Below are 13,113 nucleotides of genomic sequence, written 5' to 3' on the forward strand. Positions count from 1 at the left end.
ACTTTTCAAATTTTTTGTCGATAAAATTGAAAAAGAAATGCAGTAGTTGATTAGAACATATAAAAATATATTCATTGACATCATGATCTCAATAGAAACTTGCTACACCAAATCATGATTTTCAGAGAGGTTGATTCAGAAACTGGATAATATTAATCACAAAATCATTATTCTAGTACAATTACATATATACACTGGTTGGGCTTTGATACTGAGTTAAGTTCAATGGGCGTTCATGGGTCGTCTTCCTCTCCTTCGGCTCCACATTAAATGTTTACAAAAAACAAATATTTACAACCACCACAAATATTTTAACAACAAATCACATAAATTTCAACATACACTTTGAGATAATATAAATAATCCATTCAATATTTTAGAATAATTTCCTAAAATTCATGTGCAAAACAATATTTGGACGTCAAATACCCACGACGGAAGCAGAAAATTAACACAAGGTAATAAAAAAAAAGGAAAGAACGAATTCTAAAAGAAGAGAAAGCGAGGAAAAGAGGAGAAACAAGGTTGAATTATTATTATTTCTTCATATTTTGTCTTTAAAATGGAGCAAAATTTTGCAATAGATTTTCAAATTCTTGAAAATGTGGTATTATTGTGATCATATACTCTTTCATCCCATCGAAGTACTCATTCATTATGTGGCTTGGGCTGCGCAACAGATTGGCTACAAGGGACAGACTCGAGTTCCTCCATGAGGAGGATTTATGCTCACTTTGCGTCAACACTAAGGAATCGGCCAAACACCTATTCTTTGAGTGCCCGTTCAGCAACTACGTTTGGTCACATATCCGAGTATGGCTTGGGATTAACCAACGTATGTCCACCCTGCACAGTGCGGTGAAATGGCTCAAGAAGGCGAAAACCGGCTCCTCCGTTCATAACAAAGCGCGACACCTAACTTTGTCATGCACGGTCTACTCCCTTTGGAGGCATCGTAACGAATTCATATTTGAGAGTGCATTACCCAATCCCGAGGGCCTCATTATTTCCGTGAAGATCACTGTCTATAGGCTCCTCTTGACACATTTCCCGCACGGTTTAATTGCTCTTTAAACTATAGTGTGGGTCCTTTTGTATCTCTCCGGGTATGCCCAGAGTACTCTGTAAATATTATTGGATAAATGAAAACTTACAATTCACCCAAAAAAAAAAAAAAAGAATTTCTTGAACAGAAAACCTGAAACGGTTTAAAACTATTGAATTGAGTGTGGGGAGAGAAAGAATGTGTGATTTTCATGAACCGGTGATAATCTTTTAAGGACATGATGTGCCTCCAAAACTAATCGGCATATATGATATAAAACAAGGAGCATCTATAAGCCGAAACCCGTGAACCAGTGATCACCACAATGTGATCTTACTGATTAACATAATCGATCATGTGTATCGAGAGGCCTCAGTATGTACCTTCCATTCCCTCTTCTTTTCCAATGTCATCTTCAAATCTTGGCAGAATGAGACTCCATTTAGATCAATTGCATTCACAGCTGAAAAGGGTTATTAACAAACTTCTTAATTCTTCATAAAAATCATATGGAGATTGAATTGCTTTTGCTTCTTTTTTTCTTGTCTATAAACTCACCAGATGAATCAAGAATCACAAACGCAACTCCCAGACTTGTTTTTAGCATCTGCATCATCTGTTCCATATTCTTCTATGCATCTTGTAATCCGGACATACAGCACATATGTGAAAGTCATGTAAGATGGTAAAAAGTTCTCGAGACGTCGACCTGAGTAGGATTCAGCAACCAACCTTTCCTTATGATAAGTGGTATTAGAAAGTTAATTGGAGCTTCAATGATCAGAATTAGGGATCCAGGGACACTGCCAGCTTCTTTGTATTGGTTTAGATTGGGATAAATTCAGTACCAGGTACATTTCCCAACATCACAGTTTTAGGCCCTGTGATTTGCAGCAGAACATTGAAAAGGATATTCCCTCATGGACATTATGGTCATAACTTTTAGCTTGAATTATCATTCGAGAGAGGGATGCAGTGATAGTAAAGAATGAGATAATTTACAGCAATGGCTAGGCCCTCCTGGACAGAGATGAAGAGAGCTCCGAAGAGCACCTATAGCATCACAAGAAAATCAATTTTGTCAATCTTCCAAATTTGGCAGGCAGCCGGAATGATGATAAGCCCTACTACTGCAGTGACTATGATAGATCCCAGCATGGGATTTGGTGTCTACTGGAAGGGTGGCTTGAGGAAGAGGAGCATTACCATGATTGTCATTGCCTTTGCTATGTTATAAACTGCAGTATCGGCAACTTGCATTGTGATTCACAGCTGATTTTGAAAAAGCACCAGCTTATTACTCATTTAGTCTATTTATATTTCAAACCATATCTACTAGAACCATTACTAAGAGTTATGGGTTTCTGGTAAAAGTGCACCTGTTCTCATACAGCAGTGGATGAGCCAACTATTGATTAGTCCAATAGCTTTCATCTCCTTTTTTCCATCCACCCGGTACATCTTCGATGCAACAAAAGTCCTCCAAACTGTAATTTCTTTAATGGAGTCTAGGAACACACCACACTGATGCCATGATGTTGAGCTTTGAAGGCAAAAACCAGCTGAGTTGACAGGATAAGAGAAAGTAGATGGGCTCCAGCTGAGAGCCAAAATAGCTTCGGTTTATTCATGCTCAGCATAAGAAGAAGGAATATCAGAACACAATGACATCACAATTTCATCTGTACAAGTTCTGCCGTTCCAATAAAGTGTTCTTGAACCCGGGAACCAACTCATCTGAAAAAAGTCTTTCAACAAGTTTCAGACAGATATCTTCCTTGCAGTTTCCTGTTGCTTCATTGTAATATAGTACTTAATTCTTCAAGGAACTTGATCGTCTATCAAACAGCCATTCAAAATGATTAGTCCCTAATAAATAGTTCTGAGGTACATAAACAGAAAAGACTGCAGCATCTACATATTTAACATCTCTCTTGATTACACAAGGATTGTGTTAGATACTGGAATTCTGTAAAACAAAATTTAATCAGATTAGGTAATACTGTAGATATTGGAATTCTAAAAAGGATTCGTTCAAGAAACTTCCCAGCACCATGCTTCATTCTAAAGGTATGGTCTAGTAATCTTGATAGTTACAAAGAGTAGAATGATGGCTAATTGACTCAATTTTTTAACTGACATTGATGAGTAAATCAAAATCATTATACACCTTTCTTGTGTAATTTATTCAAGAACTGGAACCTACAATTTTCATACGATTAATCAGTTAAAATTATGTTCTTCATGATATATGAGCAATCAGTATAAAAAGTAAAGCCAAGAGATATAATACTCACATAAAACTATATCCGCCATGAAGTAAAAGTAATGCACAGAACCAAAAGCAAAATTGGAATCATTAGCCACAGTGGAGGCATCCGAACCCAATCTCTCAAAACATGTCCCCCAATGGGTATAGTTGTGATGGTATACAAGACTTTACACACAGTAGACAAATGGGAGATAAACTTTCTGGATCAGGTGTTTGATATGAAAATAACAAGACATCAGAATCCAATCGTATTTTTGAAAAAATATCAGATGAAGTTTGATATGATAATTAAACAAGACATCAAAATCCAATTGTATTCTGAAAAAAAAAAAATATATCAAATAAGAAACAGGCCATGTCAAAACCACATTCACCACTTTTCTCTGTTCCAAATCAAGAGGAACGTAAGAAATCGTTCTGAATCCCAACAAGTGATACTAACCACATCTGGCCAGACATCAATGGCACATGCCTCCACAGTGTTCAATAAGCATTGATCTGGGCCATGCTGCAACCACAGAGGAGTTAGTTGTCTTCTACATATAACTGAAAAAATCACAAGAGTCCATTCTCCGAGCTATGCTTGATTAACATACACCTAAATCAAGAAGTTTAAAATCTTTTATATGCATAACCTGGCAGTTAAAGGTGCAGTTTCCATACAGATAGTTGATCCACAAGGCACAAGATTGAGATCACCAATATCAAGGAGTTTCATCTCTGAAGATCATAGCTAAAGAATCAAGGATGAAACTGGCACTGTCAGAGCAAAGGCTTTCATGATACAAACCAAGTGATACTTTGTTGCAAGAAATGGAGGACATGAATTATGTGAAAAATAGCAAGTAAAACGAAGAGAGATGTGTAAGGTAAAAACATAGCAGAGAAAAACAGAAGTTATGGTTTATGCAATTTGAGTATAACAAGTTCTCAAGTACTTTTATAGCTGACCAACATTTGGAAAAAGATGTTCCCCCTTATCTCTTTGGGACAGTGGCAAGGCTCCATTAAGAAACCAAGTAAGAAAAAAAATCAAAGAATCCATAACCGAACCGGTTCCCTTCTCAAATAGTGAAACAGAGAGAGAAAAATAAATTTTGATAAGGAAAAAGGGAAATTGGGGCTGAAAAGTAGCACTTGGACTAACCAACCTGACTTAGCGGCAGGGAGACAAAATTAGATTGAAGATGAAAAGCATTACGTGGCAACTGATAGTGCCATTAGGCAACTATCGAGTATTGAAAGGTGGACCTAATGATAGAAAGACGAAAGTGCTGCCAGCCTATCAGTGTCACCTGCAAAAATGGTGGATCCAGAGAACGTGTGTCATAGCAGACAGGCTGCAGGCTATAGCCAGATCTGCAAAAGAAGAGAATGTGAAGAAAAGGGGAGGATAAGAGGAAACGGAAAAGAGAAGAGAAGGACTGCTGCCGGAGCAGATGGAAAGAAGAGGAGAGGAAGGAAGAAGAAAAGGAATAAAGTAGTATGATGGGCGGTGGGGATGGAGAAGTGAATAGGAGAGAAAATAGAAGTCAGCATCATTAGGCCAAGTCAATAGAAGAATGGTAATTAACAAGATCTGATACAGCTACTAGCTACAATCCAACTACCAGGGCATAATTCAGCCTCAAATTACAGGACAAATTTGTGCACCAAAATTTACTCTTTCTTCTACCAAGTGATGATAATGCAATCTAATAATGGAGAACAGGCTATGCAGACTTTTGTGTAGGGAACTTAATCAGCAAATCAACTAAAATGTCCGCTCTCTTTCTTCCCTTTATCCTCTACAAGCAAGGGATTGGATCAAAACAAATCATTGCTTGTTCATTATAGTTGCTCGATTAGCATATGGAAAATCAAATAATGGTTTCAAGTGAAGAAAAAACAGAGAACAATATTCCTTGCAGTCAGATATGCATGAATAAGGACCATAGAATGCAACAGACCCGTCAAGTAGCATAATGAGAAGGGTAGATGATATTTTTTCAGCTCTTGAAACATTAAAATATAACACGAGTATTGCTTTATAAGTATCAAAACCACAGCACAAATGAAATGGTTTAATTTCTAAAAATATAATGCTAGTTAAGTGAATTTAAATTTGAGAAAGAAGTTGACAAGAATTACGTGGTATCTAGGCATCCCAAGGTTGATAGAGAACTTCTAGCATATGTTCAATGAGTTGAGGTGTTTTGGAACGGAAAATATATGCCTGAATGCCCTAGCATGCAGCCCACCAACCTTTGTTGTTGCCATGTACTAGAACATTCTGCAATGCCTTGCATCAGACTGCATTGGCTTTTTAAAACATTGTGAAGAAGACATCATAAAAAACACTCTACATTTTCCGTAGCAGTATAACCAAAAACATTTGTAGACGAGTACCCTAATTACCTCTTTTGAATAACAACCAAGGAGGCTTAATGAAGTGAAGGATATTTACCATTCTTCGGCCGATGAGAAGGAGAAGGCTTGAGAATGTAAGGCATTAGAGGAGGATCATGCTGGCTTATTCCAAGTCTTATGGAAACCTTTGGATTCAGACCTGGAGCAACATAGCATCATCTTCACTCTAGCTAGAGAATAGATATTGTCCTGAGCACAATCCATTACATTTTAAAATATATTAACAGCTTAGTCTGTATTAATGAAAGTGGGCAAGAAACAAATTCACCTGTGGGTATCTCATGTCTGATTCTATTAAATCAGGCCATCCATGAAAGTGGATCTAAGCATAAACCTCTCAAGTTGAAATTTCCGCTTTTAAATGTTTGTAGCAGTCTTGCTAACCATGGAACCTTTCGGCAGCCATATTATTCGTAGGACAGGTTTATTTATGACTGCTATGGCTGATCCACTGGGGATACCTAATGGTCAACGATTATTACCTAATCAATAAACAGACAACAAATACCAATGTCATTCCCATCAAACAGAGATTGGATTCCAATGGGTGAGAGGACTTTATATCCTCCTAACCTCTCTTTTTTCTTAGTATAATTTATTTTCGATACCAAAAAAAGTCAGACCCTAAGGAAAGGCAGCTACAAGAAGCAGATTGCTGTTCCTAAAGAACAGTAAATTCCACTCTTGTCCAAACAAAACAATATAACAAATGCATTGGGGCTACAACTATATCAAGCACCTAATTATTCTCTTCAAACCAAAAGAAATATATATATGTGGGCAAGATTATATGTTTCAACTACATTGGCAAAAGACAGGTATATAGCCATTTATTGATTGCAAATCACTTCTCCACCATTACTTTTAAAATGGTTTGCTCAAACAGGCAAGAATTCTCAACGACCAAGTAAATGAGTGCACTCTAAGAAACTACAATGAAAAAGAAGCATTGTCCTGCAACTCTACACAACTTCAAACCAATTGCAGTTAGGGCATGAACTCATATATCCAACATTGCTGATCAAATGCAAAGGCTGTGAGTGGAACCTCCAAACAGGAAACATCATGAAGTTAAATCATCTGAGAACACTGCTGACAAGCCTAGCCCCAACTCTGTCAAGTTGCTTGACCATTGCCAAGGACTTCAAATTTCCTTCCTTCATAAAGGCCTCCACCATTCTCTCCCCAATTTCCCGACCTCTCTCCTCATTGTCTGTCACCGCCACTGCAGTTGGCCCAGCCCCACTTATCGTGCATCCAAATGCCCCCGCATCAATAGCTGCTTTTTTGACGGCACCCATGCCTGGGATCAAAGGAGCCCTCCTAGGCTCCACTATCTTATCTGATGACAGTGCTTTTCCCAAGCCATTGAGGTCCCCTAGCAACACTGATGCCACTAAAGCCCCTGCTTGGCTGCTATTCCACACGTGGTGAGACATCGTGATCTCTGGTGGCAATGCCGCCCTCATCTTCTTGGTGGGAGCTTCAAATTCTGGATTCACCAGTACAAAGAATAGATTCCTTTCACGGGGGAACTTCAGCTGTATCAGTTCGAGAGGATCGTAGCTACGAATTAAGACAAAACCTCCCATTATAGATGGCGCCACATTGTCCGCGTGGTAGCCAGAGACCTTTGCTTCCGACTCAAGGCCCGCGATCACGAGCTCAGACGGTGACAAAGGGCCTCCAAATAACTCGTTGACAGCAACGGCGGCTGCGGCAGCGCTTGCGGCGCTGGAGCCAAGACCACTGCCGAGAGGGAGACCTTTCTCAAGGGAGAGTGAGAGACCTACCGATCGGACCTTCAACATCTTCATGACGGCGATGGCGGCGATGCCGGCACAATTCCAGAGGGGATTCTTGCTAAGCTTGGAGCTCGCGCCAGAGATGTGGGAGATGGAGACCTCTCCCGGGTGGACTTCCGGGTCGATTTGGAGGCTGACGTAGTCGCCGATTCCGTCGACGGCGCAGCCCAGGAAGTCGAAGCCTGGTCCCAGATTGGCCACTGTGGCGGGGGCAAAAGATTTGACGGAGGAGTATATGGGTTGGGGGTCCCCGGATTTAGAATAAGAGGATGATGGTAGTGCGAATGTGGATGGGTTGAATCTCAGGTGGGTTTGAGGCTTGTATGTGGATGAGGTGGGGTTGATCTTCAACTGAAAGCAGCATACGGCGGCCATGGTGCGTGAGAGCGAAGGCGATAGTGAGCGTGGTGGCGGCGGTTAAAAGAGTGGAGAAAGGCCTCAACTTTTACACCACAACCTCAACTTTCTAGTTCAGAAAAGGAGAAAATACCTCAATACATTATTTTGTGAGAGGGCATTCCACTAAATTTATTAACTGCATCTTATAAGTTTTAAAAATATTTTATAAATTTCATTTAAATAATTTTATAAAAAATATAAATATAAAATTTTATTTTAAAATGAATTATTTAAATAGAATAAAATTATGAATATTATAGTTAATTTGAAAGGATTTACTAAATTTTTAAAAATAAATTAGTAACTCTTTACTTATTTTTTAAAGAGCTTCTAATATTTTACTTTTAAATTTATACACTTTTTTTTTAAAAAAAATACTAAATATTTTTTTAGCATTTATAATATATTTCAAAAGGGCTTATAAGATTTACTAAGCCAACATGAGTTTGTTTCATTTGAAACATTCAATTCAATAAGATGAATTATTTTTTAGTTAATTACTATTTTTTTAACATATCAATATATACCATTTTAGAAGTTTGACTAAGCTTTTTTATACCATTTTAGAAGTTTCTACATTTTATAATATATTTTAGGAGTTTATAAGATATTGGATCTTATTTTAAAATATTTAGATAAAATTAATAAGATGTTTTCACATCTTATAGGATATCAGAGCGCTTGGTATAACAAGATTTTTTTTATTGGTAAAATGACTAAAAAGAATATGATATAATAAGTTGTTATTTCTTGACATATTATATAAAAAATTAATTACTTATTAACTAAGATTTTGAATTAAAAAATAACATATATATATATATACATCCATGTTAGTTGAATATTAAATGAATATATAATTATATTTTCTTTCTTAAAGCAGTTACTATTTCTAGTTGTATAATTTATAATGTGAATTATATATATATTTTTAGTAAATATAATATTAATAGCAATCTTATTTTTATTTAATTATAATAATTTATTATTAAATAATAAAGTATTTTTTTCAAATGCCAAAAAAATCAAATTTCTTAAAATCCGAAAGAGAGAGAGTGTGTGTGCAATAGAGTGATATATATATATATATATAGTTGGATGAGGTTAACTTTTTTTAAAACTTTTATAAAATCCAAAGCATCTTATCTTGAGATGTAATAAGCTCATTAAGAATAATTTTGCCAGATGATTTTTGGAGCTTATAATCTTTCAAACACGTTTAAGATGTTTTGAGGAGATTATAAATTGCCTTTGTATATATGTCTCCTTTGTATTTGTATTTTCTAAGACTAAATATATTTACTATCATGTATGTTTGGGGTGGCATTTTAAGAATTATAGTTACAAACGTCCCAATGAAACCCGTAATTTTACTATATTTTTGTGCAATTTCAAGACTTCGATCACTGAATTTTTCTGACTCGCTGTAAATGGGTAACATGGATAAAATTATGACTTTTTAGAATAGGTTTTGCTGACTAAACATTCAATCAACGTCCCCCACCTCATCCAGCCACGTAACTGATGACTAAATTGACTTTTATATCTTGTACTTTAGAGAGTAGCATATTTAAAAGTTATAACTACAGAAGTGACAATAATACCGTCAACTCATCTATTCGTGCAATTTTAGGACTTTTGTTTTTTTTTTTTTCTTCTCTCTCTCTCTCTCACCAGCTTATGTTTATTAGTACATTATTTTTCACTTGTTTGATTTGTAACTGTATAAGCTAATTAACAATAGTGTACTAGAGTTGAATGTTAAGGCTTGGCCAATACTATAAGCTAACAACATTGTACTCATTTATATATATAATACTAATTTGACTGTTTGTACACTGACACTATTACAATATATTTTTTTTTGAGATTATTTTGTGTAGCTCGACAATTATGAAAATTGCCTCTGTATGTATCGAAGTCGTTGTAAAAGCACGTAAAATAGCCAAAAATTTTTCATATTGTACTAGTGTCAGTTTTGGACTTGCTGGAATTGGGGGAAGAATGTTAAGACTTTGACCATCTGTATTTACAATACTGAGAACTTGATCTGAGAAAAGTGGCATTATACCTAAATAAAATTTAATTATTTTGAGTATAATATGGGTAAGACCCAATGAATATTTAATTTTAAAGTGCATGGTTCCAAGTCTGGCTAAAAGCAGACAAATTATGCATACTCCCATCCCATACTATAATAGGTAAAATTCACTAAAAAAAAAAAATAGAAGATCAGCTATAAAAAAATTAAGTGATAATTTTAATATTATCTTAGTGACAAAAAAAATATTTTATCATAATAATAAATTTTGTGATTTTAAATAATTATTATTATTTTGTGAAAATTGTTAGTAGCAAAAATTAGTGACAAACATGGTGTATAAAATTATCATAAATATAATTAATGATATATGTATAGTGACGATTTATTGACAATAAATAATTATTGTCGTCATACTGTGTTGTCTTTATACATATGGGAATGATTATATTTAGTGATAATTTTAAGCATAATTTTTGTCACTAATAATTGTATAGTGACAAGATAAAAGTTATTATTATTTAATATATATTTTTAATGTCAACTTTAAAAGTTTCACTTAGTTATATTTTGTAACTAGTATCATATTTTGTTTGTACTTATTGTAATTTTAATCCTATAAATATGGGGTTAATCATATATTAATCTATTTTGATACTTTTGTTCTATAATTTTAATTTCATATATTGAGGACAAAAATAATTGGAATTTGCTAAATTGACTGAAAAAGTGTATGTGCCATCTTAATTAGATGCAGTTTACAGGCTATTGTAATAAAGAATAAATTACAACGAGCTCCCCTGAAATTTAGCATAATTATAAATACATCCTGATTGTTTGAAAAATTGCTATTATCTGCTTGATATTAATGGTGGTCCAACAGTTAACCAAATCTGTTAATTTCCATTAGATTTTCATTCATTTTTTATAGTAAAATAACCAAAACGTCCTTGTAGATTATAAATTATAATTTTACTTATTTTTAAAAGTTTTATGATTTTTTTGTGGATCACGTGAACAAGTTTTTTGCAGTTTTTCAAAATTTTTCATCCATCTTGTCCAATTTGTTTATAAAATTTTAATTTTTTTTGAAAAAAAATACAGTAAGAGCAAAGTTCACAATTTTAGGCCTCCATCCGAAGATTGCATAATTTCAGCAAACATCAAGAAGGTATTTGTAATTTTCCAAACAATAATGAAATATTCGTAAATATGCCGAATCTAAAAAACACACGTAATTTATACTTCAGTAAATTCCAGTAATTTTGGTCCTCAATGTGTGAAATTTCTAAAACTATAGGATAAAATTGCTAAAATAGAAATTATCAACCCCTATATTTTTAGGTCTGAAATTGCAAGTTTCCAATTATAATATACACTGTATTACATTCAATTAAGTAGTTTATCCTATCTATTAACTAAATGTAAAGGCGCCCTTAATGTCTTCGAGATTTGTGGTGACCTAATTATAATTTACTCACTTAAAAATATAGGATAAATTACGATAATTTTTCTTAATAATTGACATAATTATACCTCTCTGTTGTTTGAATAATTATAATTACTTCTATGATTTTAACATCCATTGAACAATGAGTCCATTATGTTAGACTTCCATCCAATTTTTGTGGAAATTGATCAAACTATTTTAAATTATAAATTTATAATTTTATATATATTTTATAATTTTCTAGAATAATTTTATAAATTACTATTCCCTCTAGATTATTTATTTTACCCAACCTCAGTTTTTTATTATATTTTTTTAAATACTTTTCTAATTTTTTAAAAAATTCAATAAAGATAGAATAGTAATGTCTACTTCGTCATCTAGGAGCTATATAATTATTTTCCACTTAAGGTTATTGTAATTTTTCAAATAACGAGAGGGTATTTATAATTATGTCAAACCTTAGGGGAGGTAGTTGTAATTTACCCTTGAAATATATTTAAATATAACTAATTTTGATTTTTGTCATTATATAATTAATAATGGAAAAAATCATACACAAATTTATCATTATAAATAATCAATGGCACATTTATAATTAATGACAGTTTAATGACAACAGAATATAGTAACAATAATTATTTATTGTCGCTGCGTCGTTATTATATATATGTTTCACTAATTATCTTTAATGATAATTTTATGTACAACATACTTCTTGTCACTGATTCTCCCTAAGAGCAACTTTAATTACAAACTAATAGTTACTTTAATTAAAATTATAAAATCACTATTATGATGAACTAAAAAATCTTGTTCAATAAATATATAATTAGTGATAATATTAGAATTATTACTTGATTTTTTTTATTTCGTCACTAATCTTCTCTCTTATTTTTTTTCTTTTTGGTAATGTGAAAAAATGGACATTCATAAACTAATTGTAAGGTAAATTACATTGAACCCCCAGTGTTAGGTTTGATTCTACAAACACCCCGTACTCTTTATAAAATTACAAATACATTAATGAAGATTGTAGTTGTTATTACGAATACACCCCTTATTCAACAGTAAAACGTTATACAAACAGCTCCCTGAGTACATTGCACTGTCACCCCTTGAAAGGATATACTAGTAATGATATAAAGAATAAAAGGCGTTTGTACAGTTAGGCCTAACATCATGAATTTGTTGGTATAATTTTTCCTATTTATACTGTAGAAACCCTGTGCCCTAAAAAGCAGATGGACTTCTGTATATACTCCAATTATTCAGTAATGCGAAAAATAGAATTTTTTGTCACATAACTTAGGCCCTTTCATTTTTGGTATATCGGGTTACAAGATTCTCATTTTTTATCCTTAAATAGCCTTTTTGATCCCATGGCACATTTTCATAAGATATTTAGTGGAGAATGCCACGTGATATAATATTGTTAAAGACATATAATATTTCCACACGAAATACACATTAAGAACCTCATCGCACATAAAACCTGTAAGTTCACCCACTACAATTATTTCTATTATAAATTTATACTAATACATGCAATACACTCGTATCTGTGTGCATAATTTATTAAAATTCCAAAAAGTAATTATCAAGTAATATTTTGATTATATATACGAGTATGTGCGGTATATTCAGATTCGTGTACATAATTAAGTAAAATTTTAAAAAATAATCATTAAG

At 33.6% G+C, this 13,113-nt stretch overlaps 1 long non-coding RNA gene across 26 annotated transcripts; it reads right to left on the reverse strand.

Annotated features, from left to right (window-relative positions):
- Positions 1 to 1,199: 1,199 nt before the first annotated feature.
- On the reverse strand, positions 1,200 to 8,036 carry LOC105176734 (homoserine kinase). Of its 26 annotated transcripts, none has more exons than XR_016063693.1 (8): positions 6,774 to 8,036; positions 5,995 to 6,208; positions 5,448 to 5,915; positions 3,953 to 4,050; positions 3,760 to 3,825; positions 2,425 to 2,883; positions 1,604 to 2,317; positions 1,200 to 1,508 (listed from the first exon to the last, which is right to left on the reverse strand). It is a non-coding gene; the product is annotated as a homoserine kinase (long non-coding RNA). The 26 variants fall into 26 exon arrangements; XR_016063694.1 differs by having other exon boundaries at positions 2,425 to 3,517; XR_016063711.1 differs by lacking the exon at positions 3,953 to 4,050 and having other exon boundaries at positions 5,764 to 5,915.
- Positions 8,037 to 13,113: the final 5,077 nt, after the last annotated feature.

This window comes from Sesamum indicum, linkage group LG13 (genome assembly GCF_026168435.1).
Source record: "Sesamum indicum cultivar Baizhima isolate 11 linkage group LG13, ASM2616843v1, whole genome shotgun sequence".
NCBI lineage: Eukaryota > Viridiplantae > Streptophyta > Magnoliopsida > Lamiales > Pedaliaceae > Sesamum > Sesamum indicum.